This window comes from Mustela putorius, unplaced genomic scaffold (assembly GCF_011764305.1).
Source record: "Mustela putorius furo isolate JIRA1106 unplaced genomic scaffold, ASM1176430v1.1 tig00003845_pilon_pilon_pilon, whole genome shotgun sequence".
Taxonomy (NCBI): domain Eukaryota; kingdom Metazoa; phylum Chordata; class Mammalia; order Carnivora; family Mustelidae; genus Mustela; species Mustela putorius.
In genome coordinates, this window is record NW_025421998.1 from 23,919,092 (window position 1) to 23,945,059 (window position 25,968).

The window sequence follows — 25,968 nt, forward strand, 5'->3', positions numbered from 1 at the left end:
GAATCAGAGCATCAAAAATACATGACATATTGAAGCCAGAAAGGATAAGCCAAAATATTCACTTATAGTTGGGTAAATTGAGTTCCAAAGACCTTGAATAACTTCTACAAGGTCAAAGAGCTGTTTCTATTTGTCTTAACTAGAAAGCACACATGGTTCTTATAGTTATTTTGGTTCTGTCAATAATTCTTGTACTAGAATGCAATCAACCTCTATTGAGAAGAGAGTAGAAATTTTTGATTTAGATGATCAGTTTGTTTGAAGAGATTGATTTGAACTATTATGACTTTTCTCCTATGTATAATTATATTTATTTTAAAGTTAGTTTTAGACAAAATTGCCATTTTTTAAAAAAAGTATAAACATCATCATTTCCTTGTTTTTTAAAGTTTTTCTATATGATCATGCAATAAATTAGTTAGCCTTTCCATCTTTTTTGTTGTTGTTGTTCAAAACACTTCTGAAAATAAAATGAACTTTGTTCTTTCCTGGACATAACCAGACATAGTCCTCAAAGAAAGGGAAGGCCTCCCTTAAATCTGTTGGATTTTCAGGTGAGACAAATTTGGATGTAAATGATTCACTTCCTAAGGATTTAGGCTTTTTTATTTTTTTTCCCAATTTGGTGGAGATACAAAGGTATAAAGGGGAAAATTTAAAGAAAGATAAGAGCACTCTCTTGGTATCTGTCAACCTCAGAGATGCGCCATCAAGATACCTGACTGACATAAACCTCTTCCTGGATCGCTGCCATGTAGAATACGATTTCCTATAATACTTACATATGTAATGTCTTTTTTAATATATAGCCCTATTTAATTTTTATTTACTCTGTATAGTCTCAACAGAATTAAGCACAACTGAGGACAGAAAGTGGGGTGCTGCCTACCTCTGGGAAGGAGAAGTGGGCTACTGCATCTGGCGTGGAGCATTCGGAGGAATATGGGGTGTCAAGTTTCCCATGCATATCCATTCCAATATTCTCTTTTCGGATATCAGGGTCCCATGCCTTTCCTACTGGGCCATGGTTTTCACGTAAGAGGAGGAGTCACAGCTGAGACTTGAAGTTTTCTCTGACTTTGGATTTTCTACTCAGTCTTTTCCCCAACTGTGGGAATTAAAGGCCTTTCAAATTTCACAGTATAATACAAGGCTAACTCTCTTAAACCACTTCTTTTTATTTAAGGCTTTTAGAGCAACTTGCAATGTTGGTTATTTAGACAGGTGGCCATGGTTTATTTTAAATTTGACAATACATTATCTGAAACGTACGTTTCTCATATTGCTTCCTCTTGATTTTTTTGCTTCTTTCTCATGCATCCTTTTTTCTTTAATTACCTAGTCAGCTTTGCCTGTAGTTGGTGCCCAAGACACTTGGAGGTAACTTGAAACCAAAATTAAGTATGCCTTTTCCCAGAGAGGAATTGCATTTGCTTCTGCCTGATACCTGAGGAGAGCTTACCATTGGAGATGAGAGTAATTGAAGTTCATGGATTAAAGTTCCTTAAGTATCTCAAAAGTACATGGCTGGGTTGAAAACCCATTAAACGATTGTTCTATGACCATAATATCTCCAAAATATTTTTCCTTTCCTTTTACTTCTCTAGCACTGCTCAGTCCAAATAGACTTTCCTGTTATCTTCTGGGGTTAGGGTATGAGAAATGTCTAGGTCTGGTTTGGTTTTTTTCCTGAGGTTATAGCCCTTATGTCCCAGGATAATGTGGGGGAGGTTCTCTTTAAGACCCTCCACTTGGTCAGTGTCTGAGTTTTTACTTCTCCCAGTATAGCAAATGAACTGAAAGTTGAGTGGTATAGATTGCGTGATGCCCTAAATGTTTTGGGTACTCCAGTATTGCTCTTTAACCATTTAAAACTTTCAAACAAAAACTGACCCGAGAGCTCACCACTGTATTTTAAATTCTACAGTTTAGTTGATACAGTTTCAAAATATTTTCCAACCATTTTCAGAGAATAAGTTAGTGTGGATAGTCGTTTAGAAACAGGAAAAGTAAATTAGAGAATATTTTAAAATATCAAGCATGAACATGATATTGGGAGCCTAGTTTAGGTTAAGAATCATTATAGAGTTCATTTTCCCTTGTATGACTTTTCTTTTCTCATGTAGAGTGATAGATATAAAATCATACAGAAGGAAGATAGATATCTTTCCAAGACTGGGATTTTGCCAGAACATGTGTATTTAAGACATATAATGAAACAGGGGTTAGGTGATTTCCAAGAGAATGATTAACAAGATTAAATTACCACAAATTTGGTGGTTTAAAACAGCAGAAATTTATTCTCTCACAATTCTGGAGGACAGAAGTGCATAGTCAATGTGTTGCTCTTTCTGGAAGCTTCCATGAGTGTCTCTAAGTGTCTGGGAACTGTCATCAATCTCTGGCATTTCTTGGATTGTAGGTACCTCACTACATTCTCTACTTCTGTCTTCACATGGCCTTCTCTTCTGCATTCCTTTGTGTCTTCTTTTCTGTCTCTCATAAAGGCAGCTGTCCTTGGCTTTAGAGCCCACTGTAATCCAGGACTACCTCATTTCAAAATCCTTACCTTAATAAAATCTGCAAAAAGTCTTATTCGAATAAGGTCACAGTCTGAGTTTCTGAGTGGACATATCCTTTGGGGGGCAACTACTCAATCCACTACAAGGCACCATAGCAACCTTTAATAAATGCAGATATACAAATATTGATAAGGATACTAAGTTGCAAATTCTTTCTTTCATTTGTGTTCTTATTCTGAGAATATTTTGTCTCAGATATTTCTTAATATAATGGATCAAAACTGCTAATAGGTTATTTCTAACAATAAAAATTAAAATGATCTTTTTCTCAACAATCAAACTAATATAGATTTCTTTGGTAGTACTCTTTCATGAATAAGCTGAATAGTCTTATAAAGTACAAATATAAATAATATGAATAATTTATTTTAATGAGAGATACAAAGTTCATTCAAGTTAATGTGAGGAAAAAATATCATGCATTGACTCAATCAGCCAATGCATCAAATACTATCTTTAAAGCATTTTGAAATGTTGAGATAGCTGGGTGGCTCAGTTGGTTAAACATCTGCCTTCAGTTTAGGCCATCCAGGGTCCTGGGATCAAGCCCCACATGGGGCTCCTCACTTAGTGGGAAGTCTGCTTTTCCCTCTTCCTGCTGTTTCCCCTGCTTAAGCACGCTCTCTTTCTCGCTGACAAATAAATAAATAAAATATTTAAAGAAAAAAAATCATTTTGAAATGTCTTGAAAATATGAAAATAAACAGTATTGAACCAGAAACTTCAACCAGTGTAGCTGGCATGAACTAGATTGTAACATCAAGAATTTGTGTTACATTATATCCAGCAAAATAAAAACCCCTAAGAAGAAACATGAAGAGAAAAATAACATGTAGGCTTTTAACTTGTTAAAGGTACATGGCAAAATGCATTTCAATAGGGACCACTGCTCTCGCCATCCCCCACCTCATTTGTCAAATCTGAACTCTGTTCTATGTCAGTTCCTTGATGTGTGGATTGTAGGAAGGAGAATCATCCAATTTCCAAGAGAGGGAAGTAGGAAAAGTGTCAAGGAAGAGGGATAATTCGGCTAGCCTAATGTAACGTGAGAAATGTTTGGGACTCCTGGGTGGCTCAGCTAGTTAAGCAGTTGCCTTTGGCTTAGGTCATGATCCTGGTGTCCCAGGATAGAGCCCCACATCAGACTCCCTGCTCAGTGGGGAGTCTGCTTCTCCCTCTACCCCTCTTCCATGCTCATGCTCTCTTTCTCCCTCTCTCAAATAAATACATAAAGTCTTAAAAGAAATAAAGTGAGAAAGGACTAAAAGATTATGTCTCATTGGATGAAGGATGCAGTGGTGGCAAAGGTTGCAACTATTTTTCTTTATGATGTCTACTGTACTATATGATTGTATAACAAGCCATTATTTTGGTTAAAATACTTGTTATTACTATGAAAAATCATACCAGTGAAATTATTTTTAAGATAAGATTTCTGTTACATGATATATTAAAAACTGAAAGGTATCTAAAACTGAGAACAGTGGGAAATATGTTTTATTTCTTATGTTTGTATTTCTCATCAAGAGTAATGTCATCTCATTGGTGTAATCACTATAATTAATGCACAGTTCAAACCAAACCTTCCAACTATATCTCAGTGTATGTTATTATACATTGGTTTCAATCTTCAAAAATTGGCCCAATTTTCATGTTTTGCCAATGTCATAAAAGTTTTCCTTACTTAATATTACTATTCAAAATTCATGTGTTATTCTCTAAAAAGGAAAGAAAAAATTTAAATTTTCCTCATTATAAATTGCGTTGTAGAGAAAACCAAAATTTGAGATTATGATTATTGTTGTACCACCTATATTTTTGTGTTCTTATTGCTTTACTTCTCTGCTGTATTTTTTTCTATATATGTATAATTGTGAAACGTGAGTAGTTGATACATGAACACACACGAAACTCTATGACCCACTCATTTTTACCTCTGAAGTTCCATAACTTTAGAAAGAATTTCTTTATAGACTACCTTTTTCTCTACCTTTCAAATGATATCTTAAAATTTGCAAGACAAAAACTAGTTCCATAACATCCCCTCAAGGGGACTTGTAGTGTAATTCTTCACAGTTGTTTCACGTTCCTGGGATACTAATCTGATCTATTCTGTGGCAGTATTTAATTGTGCAATGTTTGTTTTTCTTTCTTTTCTTTTCTCTACCTTTTTTTGGGGCGGGGTACTGTTAATGGTTTTTGTTTGTTTAAAATATATTTTAAAATTCTTTATTCACTATTTTGAATATATACCATGGTCATCATTAGTTCACTGGGAAGCAAAACCAGAATATATTAAGGGAATTAAATTAGCATGCTCAGTTTTAATGGGTCTCTAAAAGATTTGCTTGTTATAGCATACAAGGCTTATGGGGGGAAAGTGTTCCTACTGACGGTTTATTATTCAGGAGAATGTAAGGGAAAACCTGTTTTTATTAGCACCTTTTCCCAAACACTAGCCTCAAGATATTAGAATAAAGTAGCGATGCGTGAGTTTAAATGTTGAAAACTATGCTGGATTGCTGGTAAAGAAACACGTTTAACAAAATATTTCCCCTTTGAATTAGTATTATTTTTCCCTCAGGAAACCAGCTGGAGAGTAAAACAATACTCTTCTACTTTGTTAACAAATTACAGAATTCATTTATGTCCTATGGGCAAAGGTAGACACAGTATTCACAACTCAAAAATCTTATTCAAGAAATGCCCATCAAAGCACTCTAATGATGTCTTGTTTATCTTGACGGTTTATTGTTTTTCTCCAACACATCTGAAATATTTTACCATTTGGCTCATTTGGGCAGTTTCTAAGCATATTTCCAGTCTCAGAGAGGTGTACTTGCCTTGCCTTCTGCAGAGCTGGCTGGTAAAGGCAGTGTTCTGGCCTCTGGCCATTGCTGCTCTCTGGCATAGACCCTGCATCTCTGATTAGACTGTGAGCATTGAGCTCAGCAAACCCAACAGCAAATTCAATGGCAAAGGTATCCTTCAGGTGAATGCTATTCTAGCATAAGAAAATACACACTTTCTACTTTACTTTTTTTAAGATCTGGTTTGAAGGAAAATGCATGCTATGTACTTCAAAACACACAACCTTGGCTACAATGCAAAGGATATACATGAAAAGATAAACCTTCAAACTGAAGGTTCATAGAAATACATAATGAGTGAAAAATTATAAGAAAATCATTTTGATTTATAAAGAGCTAGATATCTGTAGAAACATTGCCTGCAGTTTATGAGCTTAGTAAGCTTGAAAAGTAAGACATGTAATTAAAATAAATTCTGTGCTTATCTCATAATATCTCAGTCCTTCTATTTTTCTGGCTATTGGAATGCCAATAAGCTATGATGACCAAAATCCTTTGCAAATCTAAAAACATTTCTAGGTATTAGAAATATTTTTTTACAAATTAGTTTTGGATATAATGTAATAGAAAAAATACTTTTTATTTTTATTCTAAATTACTGTAAATAAATTGAATCTAGAACCTTAATACAAAGTGATAAAATAGGATAATTGGTAACATTTGAAATAATATCTAGTTCAGAAGACTTCAAAACAGAAGTCTTCATTACATTCTGTCATAAAACATCCTTTCAGACTACTGTCACAAATGAAATCGACTGTAAGTCCAATATACAACGATATTTCTTTCATTACTATATAATACAAATATGAATTGGAAAACATAACTGTATGCTTTGATATGTTAAAGTTATAATGCCATTTTTCTTCAACAAAAATTAAATAATAAATTAGATGACTAGTGCATTTCCTATACATAAAACTAAAGGTTCAATACTACCCAACTTTTCCAAAGAATACATAAAATGTTACAGATAATTTTATAATTTTGAAGGCTAGTCATTGAAGGATATTTTATTACTGTAAGTATTTAAAATGGCTTCTCTTTCATCAAAGAAAGATTGAGTAGAAATCTGGATTTATCATCTGAATGACTCATAACTATCTGAAATTAGAATTTTATCCAAGCACTAAATCTAAAAAAATAATCTTAGAATAAATTAATAGCTACATTTATTTTAGTAATGAGGGAAAGTATAGAAATACAAGGTAACATTTCACAGTTACAATATTTCAAATGGAAACCCATTTTATTGTATTGTATGTTGCCCAGTTATGGAATTTTTGTTCAGCTACTATTCTATGTGACTTCAGATAACATCTGTTTTGATATTCTCACCAAATCTAATTCAAGATGAATTGGCTAAAACACCCAACTGTCAGTGTTACCAAAGAAATAGACCTTCACTGATTAAAAAAAAGTTATTAAATACATTGTTTAGTTTTAAGACTAATAGAAGGAAAAAAGTCAATAGAGACCATTAAGGAGTTTGATCTGTAACTTATCCATACTTGATTTTCAAAATAAATTAAAATTTTAATTTTAACTTTTGGATCAAAGTTCTAAGCTTATGTCTTATGAAGATTTTTAGTTTCACAGCCATAGAATATAATTTATAATTAAAAGAGAAGCAGTCTTTTGATACAGTTCATAGGACTAGATATGCATCTGATTAAAAAAAAATTATTGGTAAAAAGGAATCTATAGGTGCAATGAGGAGGAAATTCTGTTTGCACATTATCAGTGATGAGAAATTAGATTTTTGAGAGCCATGTGTTTAGACAGTCTGCCTCTCTCTTTTCCTGTTTCTATGTCATAATACAATTTATATTATGCCATCTGGAAGGGGTACAGGCAACAACCAAAACAAAATCCAGTTCATAAAATTATAGCTATATATCCAGCTGGAAAAAAAAATATTAATGCTACTTTAGGCTTAAGATTTGTCTGACTCTGCTATTTTGATTCATTGATGTAATTCTTTGTATTTTAGGATGCCCACTTTTTGACAATCTTGTTTTTGATGTGTCTAATCTCTCAGATAATCTTTTTACACAGTAACATATGTTTTGGAATCTATCCAAGAGAGATATTACTGCCTTCTGAGAAAAGAATTAACTTGTTCTTTCCCAAAGAATTCCTCTTCAAGTACATCAAAAAAAAAAAAAAAAAAAGCTTCTAAAAAAATGAATCATCTCAAAGATAACAACCATAAAATGTGGATGAACTTTTTAGAAATCTGGAAGTTAGAGAAACCTGTATTTGCTTTTTTTTTGTTTGTTTGCTTATTTTTGAAGATGTAAAACTTGGAAGATGGTTATATTGGGGGATATTTCTCTCTTTTATAGCATGAGTTTGAAGGCAGGCAACTGTCCCAGTGTGGCATAGGAAAGTTAAAACTCAAGTAGAAACCTACATTCTTTCTGTCTTAAAGAACCAAAAGTTTGAATTAGGACAATCATACTCCTAGAAGGTGACCAGGGGAATCCTGGAGGGGAGAAGGAAGGAAACCCTAAAATCTCTATGTAAACTCTGGCTAATCACTGAACCATTAAGTATAGGGAAGACTTAAGGCAGCTTGCAGTGAAGGGTAAAGGTAGGAAAAAGTACTGAGGTGCTGCAAAAAAAATTTTGTAATTTGACCCTACAGAAGGTAATTTTTAATTTATAAGAGTATAACAGAATGTGGAGCCTCAGCAACACAACTGAAACAATTTTCAGAATATAATTCAAAATTATTTAAATATGAAGAACCAATAAAATGTGATTCATTATTCTGAAAGGAAAACAAAAATTAAACAGATAAATCTACACTTGATCTTAGCCAAAAGGCCAAGAAGCGATTAAACAGATAAATCTGAAGATGTTCCTAAAATTATGTTGTCAGACAAGGATTTTTAAAAAAACTCTTATAATGACAATGAATGAGGCAAAGGAAAATACACCTGAGACCAAAGGAAAGAATAGTAAATCTCAGAGAGAAATAGGGAATAGAAATAGAAAATGCTAAATAAAAATATTAAATAGAAAATGGAAACTACAGAAATTAGAAAAAACTATTTGAAATTTTAAAAAAATAGACTGGATAGGATCAAGAGTAGAATGAAACTGCCAGAAGAAAGAGAAAAAGGACTTTAAAATTGATCAATGGAAATTATTCAAGCTGAAGGCCAGAGAGAAAAATATATTAATAGAAAAAACAATCAGAGCCTCAGAAAACATTAGGTAATATCAGATGGTCTAACATGGATACAATTGGAGTCCCAGAAGTAGAGAAGAGAATGTTGTAGTAAAAATATTTGAAGAAACAATAGCCAAATATTTTATAATTTGGTGAAATTTCTTAATTTAAATATGTAAGATATGCAGCAAATTCAAAACAGACCAAATGCAATAAATAAACTCTCTCTAGGCACATCATATCCAAACTGCAGAAATCCAAGGACATAAGGAAAATATTAAAAGAATCCAGAAAAATATGGCACATTATGATTCAAATGATTGTGGTCTTCTCATCAGAAATTATGAAGGCAGAAGGCAGTGGAATAACATGATGAAAGCCATGGGGGAAAAATAAAGCAACAACTCCAACCCAGAGTTTCATATGTAGTGGCAATATCCTTCAAAAAAGGAGGCAGAATAGAGGTATTCTCAGATAAAAAATTAACTAAGAAACTGTCATGTGAAGACAGGTACTGCAAGAAAAGTTAAAGAAAACTCTTTAGGATAAAAGTTTATGGTAGCAGAGGGAAATATAGGCAGTCAAGAGGTAATACATACCCTAAAAAGTGATAAATATAAGGATATATTATTTTTTTCATTATGTTTGAATATGTGGCTGTTTCAAGCAAAAATTATGATACTTTCTTGCAGACTTTACAATGTATATTGATATAATACATATACAGTTTCTAGCATAAGGGAAATCAAGGGAGGTTAATGGGCCAAAATGATCATGAAGTTTCTACACTTTACATGAACATGTATAATATCAACTCTAATTAGAATGTAAAATGTTCTAAAGATACAAACGTAGTGATCCAAAGGGGCACGTGCACCCAAATGTTTATAGCAGCAATGTCTACAATAGCCAAACTATGGAAAGAACCTAGATGTCTATCAACAGATGAATGGATAAAGAAGATGTGATATATATATATATATATATAATGGAATACTATGCAGCCATCAAAAGAAATGAAATCTTGCCATTTGGGACGACGTGGATGGAACTAGAGGGTATCATGCTTAGCGAAATAAGTCAATCAGAGAAAGACAACTATCATATAATCTCCCTGATATGAGGAAGTGGAGATGCAACATGGGGGGTTAAGGGGGTAGGAGAAGAATAAATGAAACAAGATGGGATTGGGAGGGAGACAAACCATAAGTGATTCTTCATCTCACAAAACAAACTGAGGGTTGCTGGGGGGAGGGGGGTTAGGAGGGGGGGGGTTATGGACATTGGGGAGGGTATGTGCTATGGTGAGTGCTGTGAAGTGTATAAACCTGGCGATTCACAGAACTGTACCCCTGGGGATAAAAATATATTATATGTTTATAAAAAATTAAATAAAAAAAATGTAAAATTTTAAGGATGCATAATATACCTTTAGAAAAATCACTACAACATTAGGCTTTCTGCTCCGCAGGGAGCCTGCTTCCTCCTCTCTCTCTCTGCCTGTGTGCCTACTTGTGATCTCTCTGTCAAATAAATAAAATATTAAAATAAAAGAAAAACCACTACAAAATACAAAATAATATGTATAAAGCCAATATATGGAAACTACCCAAATAATCGGAATAACTTATGAAAGAAAAAGGAAAAAAGAGCAACACAAAAATGAGAGAGATGAAAAGGAATCAAGTAGTGAAATTTCAGAACAAAATCCAACTATATTAGCATTACATTAAATATTAATTGAAAAACACTCCATATATATGGCACATAACATCTGAAAAGATTAAAAAATAAACATAAACAAACACAAACAAATTTGGATATGGTATCTAAAAAAGACTCATTTTCAATATAAAAACAGGTAAATTGAAAGTAAAGAGATGGAAAAAGATATATAATTCTGAGTAAATATAATAAAATCAAAAAAATTATTCCTCAAGAAAAAAGGAACTACTGGAGATAAAGAGGTTTATTTTGTGATGATAAATACTTTCATTAATAAAAGAAAACACAAAAATCACAAGATCATATCGATAGGTGCAAAAAAATTTTTTGATAAAATTCAACATCTATTCACAATGAAACTGTTCAGTAAAGTAAAGTAGAAATAAAAAAATAAGGTAGAATGTGTCTATAAAAACTTACAACTAATATCAAATTTCATAGTAAAATATTTAATGTTTTCCATATAAGATCAGAAAGAAGGCATAGATGCCTACTTCCACCACTTTAAGATTGTAGTAGAGGATGTAACAATTGAAATAGAGCATGAAAAAGAAATAAAAGACAATAGACTAGGAAAATAGAAATAAAGTTGTATCTATTTGCTGATGGCACAATTGTTACTATAGAAAATCCTAAGAAATATACAAAAGAATAAATAGAATTAAACAAATTGAGAAGGTTGGAGTATGCTAGATTAAGATATACAAATCAATTGGATTTTATATACTGGCCATCAATAACTGAAACATGATTTTTTAAATTCATATTATCAAAATACCACATTGAGTTGTTACCTAAATATATTTTAAATATATATATTTTAAATATATTTTAATAAAATATGTGTAAGAACTCTACATTGACTGCTATAAAACTGGATAATTAATTAAATAAATAATTAAATAAGACTTAAGTAAGTGTAGATATATAGGAAGATACAATATGTTAACTATTGTTAAAGTTTTTAATATATATAATGTGTGTGTGTGTGTGTGTGTGTGTGTGTAAATCATGACAGTACCAATCAAATCCTAAAGGAAATGACAAGCTAATTTGAAAATTAATATGGAAATACAAATGACCTAGAATAGCCAAAACAATTTTTTCAAAGAACAAATTTGGAAGAGCTATACTACATGATTTAAAGATCCACTACAAAGCTCTAGTAATCAAAACAATGTTATATAGTTGAAGGAATAGACATAGGTCAATTAAAATGGGGAGTACAGAAATTGACCAAACTGCATATAATCACGTTTTAAGACCATTTGTTGAGAAGAAAAGACTTCCTTAACAAATAGTGCTGGAACAATTAGATATATCTATGGAATAAAAAGGAACATCAATATTTACCCCAAAGTTAACTTGATATGGAACATAGTCCTATACACAAAAATAAAAACCATAACTACTAAACAAAACAGTAGATTATTTGTGTTAACTGGAGGTAGGCAAGGATTTAGATAGACACTAAGAAACAGAAACAAAAATAATCTTTTGGCTTTCAACAAAATTCTTTTTTTGTTCCCCAAAACATACTATTTAAAAAATGAAAAGGCAAGCTGCAGATGGGGAGAAAATACATTACATGTGTCTGAGAAAGGATTTATATGAAGAACATATTCTTACATGTTCTTCATATAAGAAGAACAGACCCAATAACAGAAGACAAATAAAAACCATACAACTTTAAAATCTAATCTAATTAAAAACTATTTAAAATAATCGAACACACACATCACATAAAATATATATACATGGCAAATAAACATGTGAAAATACATCAACTACATTATTTAATTACAATTAAACAAATTACAATTATATTTTAAAGAAATTATAATTAAAGCAAAAAAGTTACCACAACATGTCAATTTGAAGAGTTAACAGTAAAGGCTGGAAAATTCATGTGTTTTGTGAGAATATGGAGCCATTTTAACTCTCATGCACTGTTGCTGGGGATATAAAGTTGTAATATTACATTGGAAAACAGGCAGTTTCTTTAAAAAAAAAAACACAAAAAAAACACATTATATACTTACCAAATAACTCAGCTATTTTACTCCAGTTACTTACTTGAGAGAATTGATAATATATAGCCACACAAAGGACTTACATGGAAATAATCATAGCAGTTTTATGCAAAATAACCAAAACTTCAAATAACGCCACAGTCCATCATTGGATGTATGGATAAGTAAAATGTGATTTATCTTTATAATTGAATAGTGTTCAACAATAAAAGTGAATGAGCTGCTGACATATACAATAGTGTGCATGAATCTGTAAGTCATTGTGCTGAGATAAGCCTGTTACAAAAGTATTCATGCAATTTGATTCTACTTATAAATACCTATAAAATGTGAACTGACCTATGGTAACCAAAATCATCTGATTCCCTGGGGCAGAGTGCAGAGGGAGGGATGGACTCTAAAGGGGCTCACAGAATCTTTCCCGAGTGGTGCAAATATGCATCCTGATTTAAACAGTGGTTTTGCAATGTATATTTCTATCACAATTAGTTGAATTATATATGTTAGGTGGGTGCAGTTTCTTATATGAAAATATACCTGAATATGGCTGATAAAATTGTGAAAATTCCATATCAAGTTTGTTGGTAAACAAAACATAAAGCAGTCCTGTCAACAAAACTAATTTATGCCATATTTTAACTTTTTAGAGAAGTGTCTACTAATAACTATCAGAATAATCTTCTTACAGAAAAATCATTTTTTCTTGTATATAACTGATAGATACATCTATATCTATAGATCGATAGATATATCTATATCTACATAGATATAGATATGTAGATAGATCTATATAGGTATAGATATATCTATCTCAGTTATACATTACTTTGTAATGTCCAAAATCAGTTAACATTACATTTTTGGCTTTTTCCTCCTTTTGTGGCATGCTAACTTTACTAACTCTAAAATCAATTAAGAAAGTATAAGACTAATTCTCCAGAGAAGTCAGAAAATTAAGGGTAAAACAGTTAAACCGAAAGTAGTATAATTTATAATGTGTCTCTTTCATTGCACTAAAAGGTGTTTTTTTAAATTATTTTTATTTTTTTAGTTTTTATTAACATATAATGTATTATTTGCCCAGGGGTATAGGTCTATGAATCATCAGGCTTATACATTTCATAGCATTCACCATAGCACATACCCTCCCCAATGTCCATAAACCAATTGCCCTATCGCTACCCTGCACTCCCCAGCAAGCCTCAGTTTGTTTTGTGAGATTAAGAGTCTCTTATGGTTTGTCTCCCTCCTGATCCCAACTTGTTTCATTTTTTCCTTCCCTACCCCCCACAACCCCCCACCCTGCCTCTCAAATTCCTCATATCAGAGAGATCATATGATAATTGTCTTCCTCTGATTGACTTATTTCACTCAGCATCATACCCTCTAGTTCTATCCATGTCATTACAAATGGCAAGACTCCATTTCTTTTGATGGCTGCATAGTATTCCAGTGCGTGTGTGTGTGTGTGTGAGTGTGTGTGTGTGTGTGTGTACATATACATATATATATGTATATGTGTGTACATATATATATATGTACACCACTTTTTCTCTATCCATTCATCTGTTGATGGACATCTAAGTTCTTTCCATAGTTTGGCGATTGTGGACATTTGGGTGTACGTGATCAGATCACTACATTTGTATCTTTAAGGTAAATACCTAGTAATGCGATTGCTGGGTCACAGGGTAGCACTATTTTCAGCTTTTTGAGGAATCTCCATGCTGTTTTCCAGAGTGGCTGTACCAGCTTGCATTCCCATAAAAGATGTTTTAAATTTCTGTAAATATATCTACCTTTGGGTACATAATGCTAATGGAAGTAATTTTATGTTTAATGATTTTCAGGTATTTATTTTTATGTACTTATATTGTATCTTAACTTCAATACATATTAAAATCTGAAAAAAATTTCATCATCCTTAACTGAAACATAGAAATATTAATGTTGTCAATCAAAGAAAAAAAAGGTGAATGATGCAAATCCAGCCTTCATCTTTTGTCTCCTTATCCAAGAAACCATTTCTTAGGCTGTACCTTAAAAGTAAAATCATGCTAGTGCCATATTCCCATTTCAAACCATGAGTTTTCATTTTCTATTGAAAGTTAGAAGCATATTTCCTTTACTTTGATACAGTAAGTCTTTTAACTTCTTAGTAGAAAGAGGTTTTATAAAGCTGAATTTAAAAAGAAAAATATATATGTAAATACACTGTTGGGTTAGTTGAAAGAGCCATGTACCCATAGTCTGCTGACCCGGGTTCAAACCCTGGTTCTATTACTGCATTTCTGTGGAATGAAAACAATCCCTTTCTCATAGTGTGGCTCTCAGGAACATAGAACCTAGAAGATTTTATAATCTGCATGTTGAAGTCTGCTTGATTTTTTGAGCCGATGTATGTAGATTTAAAACTTGTTTTCTCAGTGCAGTATTAGTACAATTTAGGGCAAGGTGCCTTGTCTCTCTATTGGTTTTATTCACTAATAAAATAGGACTAATAGTATCTACTCATGGTGTTGATGTGAGATTTAGAGATGCATAATTAGATACATAAGCATAATGGTGAGAACATAAGATTTATCAATTTTTATAGCTTTTATAAGTGGTGTCAATTAAAATAGTGATAATTGGGAGACTCTCATTCACTTTTCCCAAATCAAATTTAAATGGCCATGAAAACGGGCAGAAAAGACAATTATAGATAGCACAACAAATTAATAAAGAGCCATGTTACAAATGAGGCAGATACTGCTCCAAAGAAAATTGTCCCATCTACCACTTCTACCATGGTCTGTGAATACTGTTTGTAACTGCTTGTCATTTTCGCTCTTTCTCCCATGAATTAACATTTCTACAAACAAATCTATTTGTATTTTTTCACTATATCTCCAACCCCACTATCAATATACAAAAGCTCAGGGAACAGAGGGAAAGAGCTACAGTACATGGAACATTTGCTGAAAGACAGCTTGAATGGATTTCACTTAAAGTATTTACTCCACATTTTTGCTGGTCAGTTTCTTAGGTCTAAAGCTTTGGGAAGGAGCATGGATCTGCAGAGTGGCTCTCAGTACCACTGATTAGCAAAACCTCTACTTCAATTTCTGCAACCTACAGTAAGTTGAGCTAGTACAATTTAGCAGGATTTCTGTAGAATTTTCTCCTGACCTCACTGCTTACTATTCCTTTAAAGAAAATGAGGCAGCCTTGGAAATTCTGAGGAAATGTGTGTATTTTTCCTTCTTTAATAGGTAGATATAATATTTTATTTCTTGAGCTAGATGCCGGTTACATGGGTAGGCTTTGTTTGTTAAAATTCATTGAACTTTACATTTATGAAATATGAAGAATTCTATGTACCTCAATAAATATAATTATTATTAATAAGTAAGATAAGTAATAAAATAATATTTCTCTACATTTCATGATGTGGAAATTATATGAACTTCTCTGAGTAAGAAAGAGGGAAATAAATTGTGAAAAATAAGAATGATTACCCCTCCCCCAAATTATTTGAGTTTGTATCATATAGAAAATTTATTCTTACATAAAGGAGTTTGGAATATGGTCTATAGACTGTACTCCAGCTTGAGGATTCTTGGATTCTTGATTTACAGTAGCAATTAGAAAACCCTGCTAAGATTTATCACAAATATACCTGTTGAACTTCATTTAACATAGCCTTACAAGATGTATGTATTCTCTGGAACCCTGATTCTTCTCCATATTAATATGTGATACAGAAGAGTAAAAAATTCTGTGGTCAAATGAGTTTGAATATTAATCAATTAAATAAAATTTAATAGTTTTCTTTACTATAGTATTTCCTAAACCGAAATTTACTATCTTTTCTAGATTTTACTTCAGTATCTGAATGAACACAATATTAACTCTTTCAGAATCATATTATTTTCTCCGCCCACCATCTGAAATGAACTGGAAAAATCATATTACAAAGTGAAGTTCAACTACTAAGGAAGCTATACCTTTGGGACTGATCATTTCCCACACTTCCAGAGTTTCACTGCCGACATTTGTAGCCCCTTTGAATAATGCAGCAGAATTTTTTAGGATGAAGGTTTCTTGGGAGACATTATTTTTATAGCATATCACCCTTTGCATGAGACAGCTCTAAAAATGGCATTTTCAGCATCTCTAGCATTCACCTATTCTCAAAGGAGAATCATACATCTAGTAGTTTCTGCTTTCTACAAATCCATACCACAGCAATAGGGTCAGAATAGAACACAGCAAAAATTAAAAAAAATTTTTTTGCTTGGTGAACTCAGTCATTGCACAAAGAGCTGTGATGAAATAATCTAAAGTTAAGGACTGGTATCTGAAAAACTACAGAGATTTTCCTAAAAGTGGCCTACCAATGCAGATACCTGAAAATGACCAGTTTATGGGAACTAGCATAGCATACATAAATATGTAACAGAGACAAGGAAAAAGGTTGCTTAAAACTAGAATGAGATCAGAGACACTTAAGATTGTCATTCCATATTAGGGGTGTGCTTTTATGTGTTGATATGTCATTAAATATAATAATACTAGTTTCAATATTGCAGCATTACTATGATTTTAGTAATGTTATATTTGGGGGGAATAGCAGCAATAGAAACAAGCTAAGTGATATGCTACAACTTTTAGAGTATCTTGTTTTATAGTTTTGAATTCGAAACTTTAAATGTTTTACATGAATTATAAAATAAAATATTAAAAAATATCCCCATGTCAGGGAGATGGAGAGGAGAAGGGAGTTGAGAGGAATTGGAAGGGGAGGAGGACCATGAGAGACTAAGTCAAGCAGAGAAAGACAACTATCATATGATCTCCCTGATATGAGGAAGTGGTGATGCAACATGGGGGCTTAAGTGGGTAGGAGAAGAATAAATGAAACAAGATGGGATTGGGAGGGAGACAAACCATAAGTGACTCTTAATCTCACAAAACAAACTGAGGGTTGCTGTGGGGAGGGGGTTTGGGAGAAGGGGGTGGGATTATGGACATTGGGGAGGGTATGTGCTTTGGTGAGTGCTGTGAAGTGTGTAAACCTGGTGGTTCACAGACCTGTACCCCTGGGGATAAAAATATATGTTTATAAAAAAAAATTAAATTAAAAAAAATAATGATTGCAATGAAGTAACACATAAAATACATAAGAAAAAACGAATTTTAAAAATACTCACAGAGGGTATGTGCTTTGGTGAGTGCTGATTCACAGACCTGTACCCCTGGGGATAAAAATACATGTTTATAAAAACTAAAAAATTAAAAAAAAAATACTCACGGATCACCTTTGGCTGGGTTTGTCTGGAATATTCTCAATAACCATTGCATTAGATTAATTCTTTTTTTTTTTAAGATTTTATGTATTTATTCGACAGAGATCACAGTAGGCAGAAAGACAGGCAGAGGGAGAGGAGGAAGCAGGCTCCCTGCTGAGCAGAGAGCCCGATTCGGGGCTCCATCTCAGGACCCTGGGATCATGACCTGAGCCGAAGGCAGAGGCCTCGAGCCACTGAGCCATCCAGGCGCCCCTAGATTAATTCTTAATATCACCTCATTGCGCTCACAAATGTTTCAATTTTGCAGGCCAAATCATGTAGTTATTCTACTTTTATAGGGTACTGATGTAATAACTCATTATTCTGCAAATTGACAAATAAAAAAAAGAAATTATACTAGTTTATAATATAAACTGTTTAAGGGTAGCCAAATATTAGTTAAGGTTAATTTCCTTTACAGAAATCGAACTAATAAAGAAACAAAAAGAACTATAAAATGATCATTTTACAGGGCCAGGTTAAATAATGGATCTAGATAATAATTGTTACCAGATGCTATAAAAATCACAAGAAATGTTGCTAGTGAACTTAATAATGGATGAATTGGGTAACAACAACTGAAAACACTGAAATATCTTAGAAAAACCAGGCCATATGTGCCCCTGAAGTAATAGTAAATGTAGATACAAACCACCTACAAGTTATTCTTGCCAGAATTTGAGTCTGAATCTGCAAACTTCTGGATTTAATCCCAGGAAATATAAAGGAAAGGAAAAACAAAGTGTTGAATATTTTCAAGAGAGAGCAATAAATCAAATACAGATTATGGAACATGTTTAACTCAAAGTGGTTAGCCCAATTTCCTAAATAAATAAATGGCTTGGAAAAAAATGTATGTGTATATGGGAACTGTTTTATTTTTACAGAGCAAAAGATGTTTAAGAGACATACCTAGAATATCTCCAAATATTTGAAACCTAAGTAAAAGTTTTGAAATCATTTGTGGGTCAAAAAGATATCAAAAGGGAATGTGAGAGGTGACATCAATAAATATCTGTAGAATATTTAGAAAATAGTAAGATATTATGAAAAATTTATGGAAATAAATTCAACAACTTGAATGAAATGGACAGAGTCCCTGCAAACCAGGAACTACGAAATTTCCTGAAAAGCTCAGTCAAGAAAAAATAAGTACCTTGAATAGTCCATGCAACTTTTAGGGAAACTATATTTGTATTTTCAAATGTGACTATGAAGACAACATCCGGCCTAGATACTTCCTTGGTGAATGCTCTTAAACATTTACAGACAAAATTATACTAATTATATACAAAATCTTCCTGAAAATAGAAGAGACAAGATTTACTCTAATACCCAAACCAAACACAGATTGGTTTTCTCTATGGGACAAAAGCCTTAATTTGGGGGTAAGAGCAAAAACAATTTTTGCCAGTATGTCAGTGAAGAAAACCCACGCACAAGGGAAAAGAAAACTATAGGCTGGGGAAGGGACAGCCGGAATCCAGACTAGGGGAAGAAGGAGCACTAAGGCATCTCTGAGTGTCTGACTCCACATACCTGATTGATGTTCTCTTCCTAAATGACCAATTAGGCTAGTAAGGATAGAGCTGTTGATCAATTACAGTACTTTTTTTTTTTTTTTTTTTTTAATTTTTTATTTTTTTAAACATATATTTTTTATCCCTGATATGAGGAAGTGGTGATGCAACATGGAGGCTTAAGTGGGTAGAAGAAGAATAAATGAAACAAGATGGGATTGGGAGGGAGACAAACCATAAGTGACTCTTAATCTCAATTACAGTACTTTTTAACGAAAAGATACCTTTTAATGAAAAGAATAGAAACCTATCCTTAGAATTTTGTTGGCGGAAGGTGTTTTCCACATCTATGCGTATCTATTTAACGATGATTAATAGTAAAATGGTAACAATATTGGGGGAATTTGCGTGTTTTCTAAAAACAAAATATCTTTTTGCTAGTTATATTTAATTTTAATGTCTTTTTAGATTAGCAATAGTTTCTTAATTTTTTAAATTTAATTTAATTTAATTTTAATTTTAATGTCTCTTTAAAAAACAAAATCAAGGGCCACCTGGGTGGTTCAGTTGGCTAGGCATCTGCCTCAGGTCATCATGATCCCAGATGCTGGGATGGAGCCCTGCATGTGGATTCCTGCTCCAAGGGGAGCCTACTTCTCCCACTCCCTTTGCCCCTTCCCTGACTTGTGCTCTCTCTTCTTCTCTCTCTCTCAAGTATATAAACAAAATTAAAAAACAAAAAACAAAATCAATGGGCTTCTTAAGACAAGTCAAAGCACTTAGGTATTCTCTACTTTATCCATCCCTGGGAGTTCACCTGACATGGGTGTTGATCCGTTAAGGCTTCAGCTCACTTGGCATATTACATTAATTTGGGGAATCACTTTAGATGATAGGAAATGCATCAAAATAGAAAAAATATATATATCATTTCAGGTAGCTTTGAAATTCTTATCTCCTCACTTTATGCTGTTTCTGAAATGACCTTCTGTCTCCTTTCCATCCATTTTAATCTTACTATTCCTCTATGCCTGTCCAATGTCAGTTTCTCTGTGAAACATTACTGCACTCTACAAAACTTATATTGGCCTAATTGGTTGTTCCGTGCATTCGGCACACATATAGCCATCCATGTGTTTATTCTATTTTTCTGTTATAATTTTTAAAATGTATGTGGTATATTATATTTTACAATATCCTTCTATTTAATTTAATTCTCCTTTCTCCTTTCTTATTTTCTATGCTTTTGGTTCATTTCTAAAAGGTACTATGCCTTGAATTAAATTTTATAGCCATAATTTCTAGTATATCTTTTTTTAAAATATTTTATTCATTCATTCAGTTATTTATTTATTTGTCAGAGAGCGAGAGAGACAGAAAGAGCACAAGCAGGGGGAATGGCAGACAGAGGGAGAAGCAGGCTTCCTACTGAGCAAGGAACCTAGATCCCAGGACCTTGGATCATGACCAGAGCCGAAGACAGATGCTTAACTGACTGAGCCACCCAGACATCCCTCTATCATATCCCATTCATGTTAGGAAGCAAATGGTTTTGATAAGCAAATTAAGGTAATATGATAGTTTTTTTTTCTAAGACTAAGATCTAGAGTAAAAGCAATAGATATTAAAAGTTTTCTGTCATAACTAATTTGAGATGATGTAAGACCACAGAAAGAAAATGTTACTTGAGACACTTTTAGAGAATGAGACAAGATAAAGAAATAAGAGAATTGAATGTATCAGATGTTCTCTTTGTAACAGGAATTGTATTGAAAAATTTTTATGTTGACTCCATGTGTGTGTATGTATGTGTGTCTACCTCATAAGAGCCTGATATGTAGTCAGTATTCCTTTTAACTGATAAGAACAGATACTACACTACACTTGATCTTAGCCAAAAGGCTGAGAAGCGATAGTATTCCTTTTTTTTTTTTTTAAAGATTTTATTTATTTGACAGACAGAGATCACAAGTAGGCAGAGAGGCAGGCAGAGAGAGAGGGAGGGGGAAGCAGGCTCTCTGCTCAGCTCCATCCCAGGACCCTGGGATCATGACCTGAGCCAAAGGCAGAGGCTTTAACCCACTGAGCCACCCAGGCGCCCCGATAGTATTCCTTTTTATACCCCATAGAATTGTAGACAGTGAGTCTCAAAATATTTAAAATGGAAGAGCTGAAATTTTAGCTAAGGTTGTTTTAATTAAGTCATGCGTTCTTTTTTACTCTACCATACCTCCAACATTTTGTCCAGGAAGTACTCAAGATTCTAAAGAAAGCATTTTCCTATGTCAAAAAATTGAACATGGAGCACATCACTGCAAAAAGTTTTGCATAAAAAATGCTCATCTTCTGGCAGGTAAATGCTTGATTAACTTGCAGAGAAGAGTTCTTTAAACTTAAAATCATCTACACATTAAAATTTGGAAATTTGTGAGGGAAAAATATGGCTTTGGCAAACGAAATCCTAAGCTTATAACCAAATTTAGGAACTATTAATATTGAAATGTATTTTGTCTTTTTTGTTTTTTTAAAGATTTCATTTATTTATTTGGCCAGGGAAAGAAAGAACGATTCAGGGAGAGCACAAGAGCAGGGGGAGGAAGAAGTAGACCTTCCTCTGAGCAGGGAGCCAGAGGCAGGGGTGATCCCAGGATGCTGGGATCATGACTTGAGCCCAAAGCAGATGCTTAACTGGCTGACTGAGCCACCCAGGCATCCCCTTGAAGTGTATTTTGAAAGGCCTAGAAAAATACAGAAACTTGGATAAAGAAAATTAAGAGAGAAACCAAAAGATGCTCTTTGATAATTTAGATATCGACTTAATGAAATATATCTAATTTTGAACAATCCTAAATCAACATATTGACATGAGAGAATGCAACTAAATCCAATATTTTATTTCCTGAAACCACAGAAAGAGTTGGATTTGCTAGTCAGTTGCTTTTGGGTGTTATTTTCATTTGTTTTGAAACTGTGTTCTGTAAGATCAGTTGTGCCTTTAGGGTAACATCTGACTGCATGAGATAGCTAATTTACAGATAATCATTTAATCACACATCCTTTCCTAGATATCTGACAAGCATCTTTTATATTACCTGGCCTTCAACAAGGCCCTGGATGCATATTTTAAACAAAAAAGATATCTTACTCCTATGGAAAAATTAAAGGCAGACTGAACATCACATAAATAAATGAAGATTATTGCTTACTAACAAGTAAGTGATAAGAAAAATAAAGCAGGGAAGGTATTAGGGGTCATTAGGAAAATCCTCTCTTAAAATTTTAACAGGAACGTGAATCAAGTAAGGGATAATACACACTATATTCAGGGAAAGAGTACATAGTTGTCGCAGACAGTATGTACAAAGGCCCTATAGAAGGCCATCCTCAAAATAATAGGTATAAAATAAATGAATCCTCAAGTCATCTTTCTTGTTCCAGTGCTGATATATGACTTAAAAGTAAGAACTAAATGGGAAAATGGTAAATAGAACAGAAATATCTTTTGTTCCCACTATAGATTCTACATTTTCTAAGAAGTTCTTTTTCTTAATTCAACTTGTGTGTAAGACCTTTTAATTTATATCTAGAAAACAGCCACAGTGATAATTAAAATTTCCTCGGAAATTATTTAATCACTCAACTGTTAGCATAAATTGAATCAATTTTAAACTAATGGACTGTAGAAATAACAGTAAAATTATATGATGTTACACATGACTAAAATCTAGGCTGAATTAATTTACATTGAAAGCCTTGCTTAATTAAAACACAGGCTTTAAATAAATATCATTTTTTGTTTACATGTCTAATCCAAAACAAGTAATGGTTTTTAAATATAGTAGAGTAAGATATCCTTTTTCTAGTCACATAAAAAAATGATAGGAATGCTTTGTTTTCAAATATTTGCTGTCTTTAAAACCCCTTATGTTATGTCCTTACCTAAAAGTCATACGAATTTCAACTGCTTTGTAATCAATTATACAAACAAAATCATGTTCTTAGATTATATTCTATGAATATATAACATTACTACTGCTTTATTATCTAATTACTCACCGCTTTTTAGTAATCAATCATATATCTGCTTTTTATTTATTTCATGATTAATTGGAGATAACTAATAGATGTGTTTACCTCTCTCCATGTAAGTCTTTCTAAGGCATCCATCATGAAGTACATGAAAAATTATATCTGTTTTAAGATTCTTAATATTCAGTTTAAGAAAATGAAAACTCAAAAATACAAATTTCTGAATATCTTATTTTACTTTGGGAGTTATTAAAAAATGATCAAAGAATAATAACAGGAAAATTTTAATTAATTTACATTTTTTCTGAAACACTTGTAAAAAATGATAAATCCTGTCAGTAGGATAAGATTTACTATAAAAAGTTTCCATGTTTTATCACTTTTATTTATTAGGATATACTTAACCAAAAAAAAAAAAGATGACACATAAATTTTGTTTATTTATTACATTTTAGATTCTGTGTTTATTAGTAAACATTTCTCAAATGTTACTGTTACCCAATTTCCCTGGAATTGGGTAAATGGTCTAACTTCAGAAATTAAAAGTAGGAGCACCTGGGTGGCTCAGTCCGTTAAGCTTCTTCTGCCTTTGGCTCAGGTCTTAATCCCAGGGTCCTGGGATTGAGCCCTGCATTGGGCTCCCTGCTCAGCAGAGAGCATGCTTCTACAGTTCCCCTACTTGTGCTCTCTCACTCTGTCTTTCCCTTCTGTCAAATAAATAGAGATTTTTTTTTAAGATTTTATTTGTTTATTTGACACAGAGAGAGAAAGAGCACAATCAGGGGGAGTGTCAGGCAGAGGGAGAGTGCGAAGCAGGATCCCCACAGAATGGGCGAGCCTGATGTGGGATTCCATCCCAGGACCCCGGGATCATGACCTGAGCCAAAAGCAGTCGCTTAACCAACTGAGCCACCCAGATGCCCTCAAATAAATAGTCTTTAAAAAAGAAAAGTAGTTAAAGTGCTTATATTATCCAAAATAAGGCCCATTTGAGCTAATACATTTTTAAAAATCTGTTATTAACATTAGTTATTTTCTGTTAAAATTGATGTTGAATAAGGAAATGGATTATTATTTTTAATGCTGTTAATAAGGCTTACTTAAAATGACTTTGGAGGAAAAAATACTACCAAGTGCATAAGAAAACATTGCTACACGCACATACTTCTAATATTTCACTTAGGAAGTGGTATGGAATGGGTTATCTTCTCTTTCATCTTCTTCCCTAAGCTCCACTAGATCTCCCTGAGGATCAGTTAAAAGCCCTTTCCTTCTCTGTGGCTCCAAAGTCTAGCATAATGCCTAAAACAAAAATCCTCTTAAATCTAACACAGCATACAGTCAATGCCAGGCACACAGTAGTTTCTTCTTCAGGTGCTGCTCAAATATCACCTGACTAGAGCCTTTTCTGATTACTCTAAGCCTTTCTGATTACTCTAAGCCTTTTCTGAAAACTCTAAGATAAGGATCCCTCCCCAATCCCAAATACCCATTCACTTTGGCATTTTTTTTTTCTTTTGGCTTTTGCATTTACTACCATATAACATTCTATACATACTATTTTTGCTTATCCTTAGCATTTGCAATAATTGACACCTATAGGAGCTCGGTAAATAGTTGTGGATTTAGTGAATGGATGAATAAGGAATCCAAGTAGTTTAAGAACCAATATCATCCAAATATTATTCAGCCACAAAAGGAATGCAGACTTGCCATTCTGAAATGACATGGATGAAGCTAGAGGGTATAATGCTAAGGCAAGATAAGCCAGTCAGAGAAGGCAAATACCCTATGATTTCATTCATATGTGGAACTTAAGAAAAAAATTAACAAAGGGAAAAAGTGAGAGAATGAGAGACAAACCGAGAAACAGACTCTTAACTATAGAGAACAGACTGATGGTTACCAGGAAGGAGGGTAAGTGGGGGGGGGGGGTTAAATAGGCCATAGGGATTAAGGAGTGCCCTTGTGATGAGCACTGAGTGATGTATGGAGGTGTTCAATCACTATATTGTACACCTAATGATAATATAATGCTGTTGTTAACTAACTGGAATTAAAATAAAAACTTTTTTCAAAAAAGCACCAATACCATCATGTGAGAGAGTTTTTAAGTGGCCTCTCCTTATTATGCTTCTGATAGTCCCCTCCCCAGTTTTACTCTTGGATCCTGATGTTTCTGATTTTGAGGTTCTTCAACAACTTCTACACAGGGAGTTCTGGTGCTATTTTTAAGAGGAACTAAAAATTGAAAATAGTTATTATTTCTGTTATAACACTAAATCTCACTAATTTAATCTCTATAGAACTTATAATGAACTATTAAACTGTAAAAAAAATACATCAATGTATAAGTAACAAACACATGCTAGTTTTGCCATACTCAAAACCATAGCTGTCCAATAGAATATTCTGCAATCTTGGAAATGTCCTATGTCTGTGCTATCCTGCACAGTAAACACGAGACACAAATAGTTATCAAGCATGTGAAATATGGTTAGTGAGGCCAAGGAACTGAGTTTTTAAATTTTATTTAACTTAAATTTAAACAGCCACTGGAGGGCCACATCAGTAGTCTGCTTGAGGATTCTCTCTCTCTCTCTCTCTCTCTCTCCCCTCTTTTTCCCCTGCCACTCTCTCTTCCTCAAAAAATAAAATTAAATAACCACTGGAAATAGTATCTATCATATTGGAT

General features: G+C 33.1%; 2 pseudogenes; both read right to left on the bottom strand.

Annotated features, from left to right (window-relative positions):
* Positions 1-8,210: 8,210 nt before the first annotated feature.
* Positions 8,211-8,296, bottom strand: LOC123387142 (annotated as a pseudogene).
* Positions 8,297-21,003: 12,707 nt separating this feature from the next.
* LOC123387137 lies at positions 21,004-21,158 on the bottom strand (annotated as a pseudogene).
* Between the last annotated feature and the right edge of the window lie 4,810 nt (positions 21,159-25,968).